Below are 14460 nucleotides of genomic sequence, written 5' to 3'. Positions count from 1 at the left end.
CTAAAGTCAAGGCTTGCTGGCTGGAACACACGCGCGCGCGCACACACACACACACACACACACACACACACGCAAACACACACACACACGCCTGCACGGACATAAACGGATTTCCAATAAGGCTTGAGCATGCCGAGATTTGGAATTTTTGACTGGAGGATTTTCGCTTGACCCCCGGCCCGCAATGACACATTTGATTGAGAGATGATGGCGAGTGTGCGCACACGCACACACATTTCTGTCCAGCCTCGCTCGGTACCGCTGCCGTAAACACGTCATAAAGGCCTGTCCCGACGAACGACTCGGCTAAATCGCCTGGCTCCGTCCGGTTCGTCCGCCCTTTGTCGAAAATGATCGCTTAAGTATTCTCGACGCCACAAGCACCTTTTTTATGGGTCGGTCGGGCCGAGTTTTGGACTATTGAGGAACGCTATCGAAGAAGAAAGCCCAGGTGGCGTTCGCCGTTCGCTCCATGCCAGGCTGATCGGCTCCGCAGCCAAGCACAATAATATTGTAAGACGCCGGGAGACCCGCGCTTATAAACACTTCCACATTACTGGAATAGTTAGGGAGGGGGGGGCTGGAGGACGCTCGTGCGGGGGTCTTCCAGAGGGCAAGGCGTTTGATGATCGCTGACGGGAAAAGGAAAAGAGAGAAGTCGGCTCCCCCGGAAAACCTTCCATAAGGATCTGGAGCGCTGACAAGCAAAATGAAGAAGCTGCTGTAGGCCACAACTCGCGCCTGAACTCTTACACGCAGACCTGAAGTCGTTCCTTGCCAAACCCCCAACGAGCTCCACTTTCTCCTCTTCCTCGCTTCCTTGTCCTCCGCTTCTTCCGCAACACCTCTTGACCCGAAACTCGACTCTGCGGCTCCTGCCCCGCTAACACTCAACTCACCTCGTCGCCTCTCGGCAACCCCAAAACTCTCACTCGTTCCAAGCAAACCCCCCCCCCCCAACCCCGCCGCCAGCTGTAATCCGAAACGCACCTTTACACATTGTCACACCCCCACTTTCCACAACACACGCGTACACAAACACACACCAACTCTCCCATAACTTCACACGGGGTGCTGAACTTGTGACCTGCCTTTCTCCGAGACCTGCACCAACCCCTATAACACACACATATACACACGCAGACACACACACACACACACAATTCCAAATTTTGATGAAGGGCAACGTTTTGTCCTCAAAATGTGGCAAGAGATACAAGTCCATCCAAACGCAGGCGCGCATTCAATGCAAACAACTGGCGTCAACACGGATGCTAATGCTAACGTTAGCAATGCTAGCAGCGCGAACCCTGCCAAGTGTTGTTTTTTTTTTACAGACAGTGACAGCGGGCTTATACTACTGAGGACAAGTTATGCTGTGGTTTGATTTGGTGATACACAGTACTTGCACTGCGGTCGAATCATTGCCACAAAAATGTTTTATATAACTTTATGGGCCCATTTCTTATATTTAGAGCACAATGCCGCATCTTATGTTACCTACTGTCCTTTTTTTGTGTGCGTGTGTGTGTGTGTGTTGCTACAAGGTCTGTTCTTTTTATTTATTGCTCTCTGGGCTCCAAGTGAAAAGCAAATCTTCAACTTCAGCCTCAGCCTGACCCGAGGCCACGTGTGCATGCGTTTGTGCGTGAACATCTCGCCAACAGTGTCATCATTACCTCGACTCGACCTGCATGTGTGCCTGTGCGCGCGCGCGCGCGCGAGTGAAAAGCGGAATCGTTTTCACCTATTAACCTTGTCAACTCTCAACTCCCCACAGGACTCACTTTCACAACTATGTGTTGGCATGTGTGATTTTACGTAACATCGGCGTTGTCGTTAACGCTCACCTAATCCCGACCTTGCCGCATAAAAAAAAGAGAAGAGTGTAAAACACGGGCTTCAAAGCAGCTGCAGCTCACTGGCGGCGGCGGCGGCGGCGGCCAACGCTAGTGAGCGTGCGCAAAAACAAAATGTGATCTTATTCACTGCAACGTCAATGAAAGTGAAGAGAATAATAAAACTGTCAGAACACATTAAGACCACACAAAATTACACTACTTTCTCAAAACCGTGTATACCCATAACCATGCCGCGTCTCACAATTGCCCGTGGAAATAAAACGATATAAATCCTGCCGAATTCCAAAAACACGGCGACCCTTCTTTTACCTCGGAAACACCTGCGCGTGTTGCTCCTCCAACCCCTGCGGCTCCCCGTATTGGCAAGGTGAGGCGGCCTTTCAAAGCTCCGGCATGTGTGTTTTACAAGCACATGGACATACTTGAGCAGGTAAATAATAGAAGGAATCACACTGAAAACATGAATGAGGAATGCGCGAGCCTTTTTCCAGCCCGAGTGCAACAAGTCATTTCTTTATCCCATACGTATACGTACTTAATATTGAAGTGTGAGATGACTACATTTCTCCAAAGTTGCCATATTACCGTATTTTCCGGCCTATAAGGCGCACCGGACTATAAGGCGCACCTTCAATGAATGGCCCATTTTAAAACTTTATCCTTATATAAGGCGCACCGGACTATAAGGCGCACCATTAATGCATCATGTCAGATTTTTAATCCAAATCAAATCATTCTCCATTTTATCTTTTTTATTTCAACTTCAGACGGAACAAATTACTTTATAATCATAAAATAATGATCCATAGTCTTTTTGAGTCATGATTCATAGTCTTCAGCGGGCCACTTATGATTGATTTCATGACACAATGCTTTGGGCCAGTTTAAATTTAGGAATTTGGTCCATATATAAGGCGCACCGGACTATAAGGCGCACTGTTGGTTTTTGAGAAAATTTTAGGTTTTTAGGTGCGCCTTGTAGGGCGGAAAATACGGTATACGGGGTGTCCCACAGGGTTCCATTTTAGGCCCAGTGTTTTTTAGCATGTAAACATGTGCCCTTCTTTGTGATGTCCCCTTTCAGTTACGCTGACGAGACACTAATGTACATGTCCAGGTGAGAACAGATTTCATTTTAGATCTCAGATGCTGGAAGGTAGAAACCATTTTCAGTCCTGAAGCACTTTACTCAAACCGCAGTTACTATATTGTAATTTGTAGATGTACTTAATAAAAATATGCTCGAAAATACAATAATATTTGCTAGTTCAAATATTTTTACTCCAGCGGCTCCACTTTTCTGTAGTGTTCTGAAATCCAAAGTGACTCAACGCCGCCATGAGGGACTCGCTAGTCATGACAATGGACGACAACGCTAAATTTCACAGACAAGCTGGCCGAGGCTTTCAAACTCCCCAGCAGTGACCGAGTTCATTTCAAGAACGGATGTTTGATTTATTATCATTAATGGGACATGTTTTCTCACACTTTAAATTTGGCCACAAACGCACACACGCACAAACGTGGAACTGACAAAATCATACACGCACTAGTTGGTGATTAACAGCTGACTTGTTTGTCCACAAAGCCAAAAGTCATGCACGACTTCACCCCAACAAACCAAAAGCAGTCGAAAAATGCGGACGACATCAAAACAACATAACCACACAAACATCTGCAAATGTGTGTCAGAAAGGCAACACACATGCACGCACACACACTGCATTGGCACAGACTCGCCAAAACATCCCAAGTTACGCAAGATTTCCAGGAAAACATCAAAGGTTGTGACCTTTGGAGCGCACGCACCCACCCACCCACACACAATCTGCAAGTGCTCGTGCACGTATGCGATCAGATATGATCTGCGACATTTTATCTTTGGCTTCTCACCGTCAGCTGCCAGACGAGTTCAGGGCTCGTTCAGGTCGTTTATCGGTGCGCGAGGGGGCGATGATGTCACGGGGTCATCGGCAGGTGGGGAGGACTCATCCGCGTGTTTACCGCGGGCACGCACGTCCGCATCACGTCTTATCATTGTTTTGTTTTTAAAAAAAAGGGATTTTTCCAAAAGAAAAAGTGAACACCTGCACGATAACTTTTTACATTAGGCGTCAGGAGTTTTGCTGAAACTGTCGTGGAATATCTAGAAAATTGCCCATGCCTTGTTCAAGTGCGCTTGTTTTGTGCACCCATGCTGAGGATGTGTACAGTCCTGTTTGCCTGGTGTGTGCGTGTGTGTGTGTGTGTGCGCGTCAGGTGTCAAGTTTACCCCTGAATCGACCCAAGCTGGGAATGATCTCGTCTCAGCGGGGGAAGCCAAGAAGTGCTCTTCTATATGCTGTGTGTCTGTGTGTGTGTGTGTGTGTGTGTGTGTGTGTGTGTGTGTGTGCGTGCACATCTAACCCGAGGATGACTCACAAACCATCTGGTGGCCAGATGCAAATCTCACCCCCCCATCCCCCACAACCGCATCCGCCACCAGAACACCCCCCCTTCAGTTTCTGAGTCCCCTTAGTTAACCTGTGAACTTTGACCTGCGCTTGGATAACGGTGGCGTGTGACGCGTTGGCGGGCGGACGGCTTTCTGGTCAAGTTCACGTCACGTTTTTGGCCGGGGGCCGCTCCGTGGTGACGGTCACAGCCTGGACTCGATTAATCGGCAACAGGGAGGGCACACTGAAATCAGATGGTGGTTTCGCCCACCAAGCTGGCAGTGGTGCCGCGAGCAAATCACTACCTTCCACTAAGACCCAAATCACAAACAGTCGGAATTTGCCAAAGTCATGCAACAATTCACGGAACACAACTGCGGCTTTATTCGCTCCTCGTGTCAATTCCTAACATTAGGAACAGCGTAGCACGAAGCGTCCCTGGAGTTGCGCTAACGTCTTACAATTGCAGACTGTTTTTTGTTCCGAGGCCCCGAAGACGGACGGGAAAGCTTACTTGTGTGACAGTTGCGCATTTTAATTGTTTCTAAAACACCGCACCAAGTTCTAAGATGGCTTCAATTGTTTTTGAAATGCCGTGAGCTGGGTTGCGGTCGACGTATTTACACACAAAAAGGAGGCGTAATAATAATGATAAAGGTAGCGAAGGAAGTGGTTTGACATCAATGCGCTCGAAAGCCGCCGTCGGGGCCTGGAAGCCATTGCGCGACACTCTGGGTGACGATTAGGAGATAATTGGTGGACACGGATAATGTCTTAATTGCAGCCATAACGTTTCCCCCGGCGTGAGAACAAAGGGCATCTTTCAGCGGCGACACACACAGCCCCTTTCGTGTATGTTTGTTGTCGCGCCTCTTCGCCAAGCAGTAAATCTCGCGCTGACCTCAACTGGCGCGCCGTTGGAACGCGCCTTTGTCACGCTTACGTCATTTCCAACGCCTCGCGTTGTGCGTCACCTCGCCGGCGCCTTTATTTGGAAGGGATTCGATTCGATCTTGTTCTGGTTGACTGGATTACGCGGCGTTTCAACCATGTTTACACAATTCCTCAAAGCGTGCCGGGGCGGAGAACTATGTAGGACGCAACTGTGGACATTTTTGACATCTAGCGAGCTAGCCATCGTAGCTAGCTAGCGAGCTCGATGAAAAAAAAAAAGAAGCTTGACGTCACAGTGATCGATCTATATTAGCTAGCTAGCTAAAAGCTGATTGATCGATATCAAAACCTGTGTGCCAACCTCAATCGGACAATATCAAAACAATCACGCCAATATTTTAAGTTTCCTACGCTTCCTCTCCACGTGCTTGGGAGTTTTGGCGATGATACATAGCATTTATCTGATATGATTGTTTTAGACTGTCCCTGAAAATGTTCCTTGGGTGACTCATCGTATGTCGCAAGTGCAAGAAAAAATTTCAAAGTCGTCCAGGTTGCCGTGGCTGCCTTAGAGCGCCTCGTTGTCGCAGTGTCAAAATGTACGTTTTGCGTATGCAATTAATTAATCAACCCCAATATAATCAGGTTGTTGTTTTGTTTTATTAAACATGCTTAGCTGGAAACGTGTCAAAGAGAGGTCAGTAGCTGGCCCTCGCGTCGCCGCCGCCGATTCCGCTGCCCCGCAACCCCCGCTGACATTTCCATGAACCGCCGCTTGATGTTCCTCAGATGACGAGGAGCGGGATGAAAGCGCAACTCCAAAAAGAAACAATCAAAATCTGCCGCGCAGATGTCTGGTGTGCGTGCGCGGCGACTGGAGGAAAATCGGAGCCTCCCACCCCCACCCCCGGTTTTCTCCAGGATGAGACCAGAGCGCGCGTCCCCCGATGGGAGACAACGTGACATTGACAACGTGTGCGCAATTGGACCCATCTTAGGTGAAGGTGAAGCACGAGAGGAAATCACGAGGACACATAATTAAGAACAAGCAAGGGGGGGGGGGGCTAAGGAGGCTAACCAATAAAATATAGTTAAAATGTTACAAAACTTTTAAAACTTGACAAAAGCAAATAACTGTGCTTACATAAGCATCCCAAATTCCTTCTCTGACCCAGTAATAGTAGAAAAAATTAGCCGACTAAGCTAATGGGAAGAAGTGAATTGGCCCACCTTTGCCCGTTCCTTCTGCGCCCAAAGCATTCTAACGATTCATTTTTAACACAACAGACTCATTCAAATGTATGTGACCCAAGTAAATGTAGCTTCACTTGTCTAAAAAAAACATCCGGAGCATTCCTTTAATTTTACCGTGAAATGACTCATTGCATGACAGGAAGGTGAAAGAATGAACTCTTAAAAAAAAACAAAAAAAAAACTACTTACTTGTGATCCAGCCTGGAAGTCCAGCCAAGTAGAACAGGCTGACGGGAATCACTCACTTCCTGCACGTCACCACCTGTAGCCGCGAGAGAAACAAGAAATCAACTCACACACAAACACTCACACACAGGTAATAAACATCCCAAAAACGGCCGATATTCATCTTCGGCTTTCCTCGCCATGTTTTTCTTGTTTTGCTATTGTTCAGGGAAGTGTAACACAACAAAAACGATGCTCGGTGCTGTAACCCCAGCGAGTGAGCAAAAACGAAAAAAAATAATAATCAAGAGCCCTGTATTTTATACAAACATAGTAAAGGAGTCTGGTTTGTGTGAGTGTTAAAAGTGTGAGCCGTGGCCTATAGCAGCTTCTTGACCATGTTTTCATTTTCTATTTGTGTTTGTCTTGTTTGTTAAATGGTGACTGGGGGTCTTCTTGCCCACTAGCGAGAGCGTTAGCTGTTACCCACCCCTGCCCCTTCCTCCCCAAAAGCGGCGGTGAATCTGAATCTCGCTCATCAGCAACTCAAAAAAACTGATTACGTCGTATCGGCTTGACACGGAGCAGAAGACGATGTGACGTTTGTCTTTGGCAAACAGAAGCCAGGAGTGCGTCTCGGCACAGGAAGAGTTAGGGGGAGTGGGGGGGCGTTTATGAAGCTCTGGACCTTTCCCTGACCCTCCCCCAGCAGTTCCTTGAACACATTCTGCTCTCCACCGCCGCCGCCGCCATAAAAACGCTTTCCACACAACTTTTTCCCAGCCGCCGAAATTCATATGCGTGCCCCCTCGCCAACCTTCCTAACTGGACCTTCACTCCTTCCCGTTTGAGCTCCCCCTTTCATGGTCCCGCTCGGTCTGTCATCCAACCGTACGTGCGCCTCGCCTGCCTTTTTCCTACTCTCCGCATACGTCGTTCCAGCTGGCGGGCGCACCCGCCGCGGCGAGCCAGCGGCCGCTCGCGATTTGTAAAGCAGAGACGGCGGCGGGCCCTGACACGGGATGATTTCATAGTCTAGTGAAAGGAAGGGGGGGGGGGGGATACGGCAGATATATTGTGAAGACGACGCAGGGCCAAGAAAGCAAAGCTCCAGCCGTGTCACGAGTTGATTAAAAGATCAAGCCAGGACGCCCCCTCGTGACACGAATAAGCGCTCCCGGAAGCCCCCAAACCGTTTGTGCCGTACGACACGGACTCTGGCTAGAGTCTCCGGCTTTTCGGTGGTCGCTACGCTAACGCAGGAGCAGAAATCAAAAATCTCCCGCTAGCGAGCGCGAAGCAGCCGCGTGTGGAGGCGACGACAGCGTCGGAAAAGAAAAAGCATACTTTAATTGACGGTCGATAACCTTCGGAAGTCGATAACGTCTACCTCCGAGTCAGACGGATGAGGTGATAAAGAGCAGTGGGCCCGCGGCGGTGCCGTGTGGGAACAGAGCCGTAAAACAAGGCCTTGGACACGCTCCTGACAGCAAACACTGCTATTAAAACGTAGCTTACAGGTGCGTGTGTGTTCAAGGAAACTTGCAAATGAGATTAAGAGGAGAAAGTCTTGCCATGTGTGCGTGCGTGTGTGCGAGTGTGCGTGGCTGTAAAAGCCTATACAAGGTGCCAACGGCTCTGACCCTTCACCTCTTTTCAATGTCGCTATATGTCGGAATGCGTATTAGCAGGATTTGGTGTTCCGGTGCCCCCGAGGGTGTGTGTGTGTGTGTCTGTGTGTGTGACCTCAGACATGTGTTGGTGTTAACTGGCACCACGAAGCCTGGAGGGGATCATTAGTGGGCTCTACACGCTTTCTTTACTGTACATAGCGGGAGGCGCTTTGCACACCAACACACTTTGTGTGTGCGTGTGTGTCCGCATCAAAACGTCCCGACCGCGGCGACGCCAAGATGGCGGCCTGAGCGCTGCCCCCCGCAAGCATCCCATTAAAGGTCCTAGAAGGACCATAAACATGCATCAGCGTCAACACGGATGTTTGTTTGGGTTACCTCTCGCAATGGGGGGGGGGATTTTTTTAATATAGTAAATCGACTGGCAACGCTTGGCGGAGGTAAAGAAGACGAAGGTGACGCCCCGAGAGGAGGGAGGCTAAGCTTGTGGGCCCTTGCAGACACACTCACCAACTTCTTGGGGAAGTTTTAAGTGGTCCCTTTTGTCTGCCGTCATGGTTCCCTTCCCTCCTTTTCTGCCCGTCCTTTCTTCGGGCCTTTTAACAGTAACCAGAGAGGCCAAGAACAACGCTGGGACACAGCGGGAGACGGGGAGGGTGAGCGGGGGACACCGAGGGCGGAGACAGGGGAGACAGCGAGGCGCTTAAAGGGAGCTCGGAGATAAGAACTGTCTCCACGCTGTAAGAGAATCCCGTCTTCCTTTTCCCCTTCTGTTTTCAGATAAGAGAAAGAGCAGGTTTATCTGCGTCCCTCTGTGTGTGCATCTCTGTGTGTGTGTGTGTGTGTGTGTGGGCGCACCAGACAGCTTTTTCAGACCCTTGATGCCGATCATCTGTTTTCCACCATTCATCCATTCATCCATTCACAACTGTGTGTGGTACACGGATCGGGGTCGAGGAAAAGGCTGGCCCCGTCTGATGCAACTCGCTGTGGAAACTAAGCAACTGCAGCGGACGTTACGCCCCTCCCCCCTCAATACCTTCCTTAGCATGAGGTTACACGTTAGCCAAATCAGGTGACAGCCAGTCTTGACGTGTCGGCGCTTTAATCATTTTTACTGCAAAAACAGGTGGACGCACAGGTTCGTTCGTTCTCTGAGCAGTTCCTGGTTGCGCTTGTCAATATACCCCACTGCCATAGATAGAGTTTTAGAGCGCCTCGTTGTCTCGCCTTCTGTTTTGTTAAACACTCAAAATTGGCAGGTTTGTTAACAACATTCGTCTCTGTGATACATCAAATTTATAAGACATTTACGGTATTTTCACTTGACGGGGACTATAAGTGAAATTGGATGACAACTATTGCTTTTCTTGACTCACACACAGCCAAAGTTGTTTTTAATGAGTGGCGGGCGATGGAAAAAAATGGTCGTGGAGATCGTTCCCGCTCGCAGCCTCGAGAGCGGTTGCTAAAGCGGCGAGCGGGGGACACGCGTCAGTGCAAGAAGAGGCGCTACGCTTCATTTGATGGCTCGCGGCCTCCCAATCAAGAGCGCGACGCCTCTCATTAGCCCGTCTGCAACCCTCGGCCATTTCCTCCGACGGGCCCCGTGAAAACAAGGCGAGCGAGCGTGCGCCTTTCGCACCCTGTCAGTCACGCCCCTTCTGATGGATGGCCCGGCGGGCCCGTGCAAACATTCCCTGTTGGTTTTGAGGTGCGCGCGGCACCTGCTCGGCGCGGCGATTAAACGGCGACATTTACGGGCGAGAGTTAGAAAAACAGAAGAGTGAGGATTCGCCACCGCTTAATGATTTCACCATGTCGGGTTGTGAAACGCTGCCATCTCATGAAAGGCAAGAAACCCGAGCCCCTCCTATCGTCCGCTCGCTCTCCCCCGTCCTTTCTCCGGGTCTCCATTGACGGCGCTCAATGCTATCAGCGGCGCGTAATGCCCGCCATTACATCGCGACTCTTTGTCCGGCTTATCGGGCCGCATCGGGGCTTTGCTTGAGTTTCCATTCTGTTAGCGACATAAGTGGAACGGAGCCGTCCAGGATGAGAAGACAGAACTTCTGGGTCGTCAACTTCCAGCCGCAAGCCGACGTGTTGCGTCATGTCCCGAGAGGGAAGACAGATGGCGCTCATGAAACCATCAAAGTCGGAGTTTGAACGGAACCGAGCGTTGTTGTTTACGAGATGTCGCCTGGAATATTTTGTGCTTTGGCTGATTTATAAAGATGCCCCACAGACCGAGTTGCCCATAATTACGCCGACTGAGCGGAGGTTTTGGTGGCTTCCTCAAAGAGGGGGCAGACAAACCATTTTGAGGAGGAGGGGAGGCGGTCCACCATGTGAGAGGTTGAAAAGATCCCCCCCATCCCACTCACTGACAGATCCTTACAATCCTTTTCCAAACCATTTGCCGATGTTCCCCCCACGAATTCATCTTGCCAGTTCCCATGGTAACGCAAGGCCGCAGCGCATCTTTGAAGCGCGTGCCATCCAATAACGAGCCCACTTCGCTAACAGGTCTGATTGATACCGCCGGCCAGCGCGACCCTCGGCGCGTTGCCGCGGGAACGGCCGACAACAAACAGGCCGCTGATTGGGGAAGTTGTCAAAACAAAGAGCGCCGCCGCCATCAAACACTCGGACACGTCACAGCTCCCCAAAACGTCTGCGTGCTGGCGTGGAGTGAAGCACGCTGGGAAATATTGAGAGTCATCTTGAGGCCCTTGGCTCTGTAAACGCCTGATGAGTTTTGAATGGCCTCTTGTTCCCGGAGAAATCTGCGGTCGTGGCATACGGGAGTCGGCGAGGACGAAGAAGAGGAGGAGGAGGAGGAGGTTGGTGGTGGTGGTAGTGGTGGCGGCTGCTCTACCAGGAAGCAACGAATCTTTGCTAAAAAGTCAACGAAAAATCCCCGCGCAGTGATTAGGGAGTCGGGAATGATGGACGATTGCGAACGCAGTCTCGTTCATCATTCCGACTCGCTAATCACTACGCAGGGATTTTTACAAGTTCTTCTTGACTGCGGCAACGTGGAATAAAAAGAGTTGGGTCAAAAATAACCCAAATTTGCTCCAAAAGGGACTGACCAGAATTTTTGGGGTTATTGATTTAATGCAAAATGTCTGTCAAAAGCAACCTGACTTTTGAGGTTAAATGAATATCCCAAAAAAAGTTGGGTCGGCCCATTATTGACGCAAATTGGGGTTACTTTTGACCAAACTGGTTTTAGAGTGTCAACCATGATGCTGAAGATGATTTTTTTTTTTCTTTGGGTTGACTTTGGGGGTTATTTATTGAACTCAAAACGTCTACTAAAAAAATTGGGTTAAATGAATAACCCACAAAACGACTCGACTTGGATAACCCAAAAAATTGGGCCGGACAATTATTGACCCAATTTGAGTTATTTTTGACCAAACCGTTTTCATTTTGCAAATTGAACTTTATTAAGTGCCTTTAGAAGGGTGGAAACCGTATGCAATCATTGTTTTTGAAGACACCTGACCTTATAGGGGATAACCTAACAAAATGGCGCCCGCCCTCTTTCCCAACGTGGCTTCGGATGCCACGCTGACTCATTTCTTGTGGGCAACCAGGCCTCGGGTCCCGCTTGACCATTTGACACACGTCCAAGATGGACAGTGTAATTACACCTCTATCTACGCTTCTATTTATATGAGATGGACGGTTGCCTAGGCGACCGTCAGGATGACGACCCCCGCCCCCTTTCCGTGCGCAGGAGCGTCATCGTGCATGAACATGCTCGGCGAGGGCGCGCTACACAGGATTCTCAAATGTGCGTGTACGTGTGAGTGAGACATCTCAATCAAGTGAATGGAAAGAGTGAAAGTGCTGACCTGACACGGGGTGGGAGCGTAGCGTGGCACGTCGTCCCCACGTGGGAACGACTCAAAAGGAACATGTGGATTCTGTTGGGAGACAAGAAGGGGGGGGCATAAACACTTTTGCCAAAGTTTTGTTTTGCGCGCGTCTGTCTGATGTTGATTTTCACCGCGACCAAGACGGAGGAAATGAAAGAGGAGAGGACCGAGCGGGAGGAGACGGACAAAGAGGACACGATTGAGGTCGTTGGTTAGGTCACATGACATCAGTGAGGTATCAAAAGAGGTCAAAGAATCAAGTTGAGCCTTCCTTTATGAAACCTTTGAATGCAGCTATTGAACGCCCCCCCCCCCCCCCCCCCCCTCCGCCCTTCCCCGAGGCTCAAACGAATCATTAGCATTCCGCGTGAGACTCCGACAAGCCCTTTCGGGAGGAAATGAGAACTTTCGTCTTTCATATTTGACATTTTCCAAGCTGCCGTTGAAGCTCGGAGTGATGAAGTGATTTGGATGGTGAACTCTTCGTCTTAATCCAGGTGGGAAGACGAGGAGGCGGCCTGTCCAAAGTCATGTTTGCTCTCGCGACTTTCATCTCAGAGTTCTTTTCTCATTTCCTCGCGCATTCCTCCCTCTCCTCCGTCCAAGGCTGCGGGGCCAAGGCGCTCGCTGCTTCCTGCGCCGCCGCGGACAACAAATGGACTCAATCATCAAGCGTGACTTCTCGCATGCCGGAGACCAACGTCCGGCGTTTGACGGCCTCTGCCGCCAGACGCTGGGCCGCGCGGGCGCTCGACGTCCTTCGTCGCGAGGTCATGAGGAGTTTAGAGCTGCGCGCTGAGAAAGAGCCCAAAAGTGTGGGAAAGGTTTGAAAACAGACAAACGGCAATAAAATTCAACATTGTGAGAACGAGGAACTCACACACGCTAAATCGCCGTTTGTGGTGAGCCCCGAAGAATTAAACTTCTTCTGTCATGACTGTGTGTGTGTGCGTGGACACAAAACACCAGCAGCATGCGACCATGAATGATGACCAACGTTAATCACAAACATATTTCCACATGTGCGCGGAAGACACAACAGGCCGCGCCTCTCTCCTTTGCTACGCGAGCGAAGCGTCCGCAGGAGGGAAAGCAAAGATGGGAAGATAGCAGACGTGACATGACATCATCGCGTTTGGAATGGATTCACTCGTGTTACCTTGACTTCAATCTTGGGGGGGGGAACGGAAAATCCTATTTATCTCTATCTATGGTCTAAGCCCAAAATCGGCAAATAGGTGAGTAAAGGAATAACAAAAAATTGTTTCTGATGAAGCAAATTTGTGAATTCTTATTTGCACGCAAGGCAGGCCCGGACCATGTCCACAAGTCACATGACCTGGCCAAACAAAACGCCACTTGCTTCGTTGTCGCCCATTAACCTTTGCCGCCACGCCGCTGATGTCACCGCAGCGTTGCGACCCCCGAGGAGCGAGCTCGGCGCGCCCAAAAGTGCCCCCCCCCCGCCCTCGGCGCGTCTGTCTGCAGTGTCCATCCATCATACGGTGACGGCACTTAGTCGCCACGGCGGCCGGTGAGTGAGCGGGACTTTTGGAGTCATAAAAAGATGATGTCATATTTGGACTTGAGCGGCAAAACAAATAGATTTCAATCCAGCGATGCGTCACGAATGTACACCCGGCCTTTTACGCGACGCCCTTTCATTTACGACGCCAATAAAAAATATTGATTAGCTGAGCATTAGCGAGTCACTAAATCCCCCTCTCAGCACCTTTGACCCTCGCCGCAGCCGTAAAGTAGCACCTTATTATTACAAGTTGGGCGCGTCACGTCCCTCCTCCTGCGCTTTCATCATCGGGTTCCAAGCCGGCGGGAGGCCCGCGTGCGCTTTTCACATCGGCCCGACAAGACGAACAAATCACTTTGGAAAAAAAGGTGCTAAACTGAACATCACACACCCACGCACACAAAAGCCCGCTTCCTGCGCCATCCTGTTCTCCGTCGCCATTGTACAGTACAATGTGGCGTCTGTGCGAGGGCGCAGGTACAGTAACGGCACCTCCATATGGCTCCCATTCCTCGCAGGAAGAAAGACTATATTGTTGGCGGCCTGTAAAAAATTAACTGGGCGCGCTCTTGAAAGTGTAACAAAAGCGCCGCCCCTGCCGCTTAACGTGGTCTGGAGGACTCCTTTCACCTGGATGTCGATGCCAGTGGACCAAAAATGAAGGCGACAAACGCGACGTTTACACCAAACTCGTGGTCGTGGAACGTTTCAAATATGTTTACGATTGCCTAATAATAGCTTCAACTAGTTATAGTGTGATACATACACTGAGTGGGACACAGACTCCCTCTAGTG

General features: G+C 50.1%; 1 long non-coding RNA gene across 1 annotated transcript in view; it reads right to left on the bottom strand.

Annotated features, from left to right (window-relative positions):
- Window positions 1-13125, bottom strand: part of LOC133144866 (uncharacterized) — a 33333-nt gene extending 20208 nt beyond the window's left edge. The window contains exons 1-3 of the long non-coding RNA XR_009710787.1: window positions 13018-13125; window positions 12114-12185; window positions 6635-6707 (exon numbers count right to left, since the gene is read on the bottom strand). This is a non-coding gene — a long non-coding RNA (uncharacterized LOC133144866). The remainder of the gene's footprint in view (window positions 1-6634; window positions 6708-12113; window positions 12186-13017) is intronic.
- Between the last annotated feature and the right edge of the window lie 1335 nt (window positions 13126-14460).

This window comes from Syngnathus typhle, linkage group LG1 (genome assembly GCF_033458585.1).
Source record: "Syngnathus typhle isolate RoL2023-S1 ecotype Sweden linkage group LG1, RoL_Styp_1.0, whole genome shotgun sequence".
NCBI lineage: Eukaryota > Metazoa > Chordata > Actinopteri > Syngnathiformes > Syngnathidae > Syngnathus > Syngnathus typhle.
Note: the sequence above shows the minus strand (reverse complement) of the source record. Positions and strands in the feature narration are given on the sequence as shown.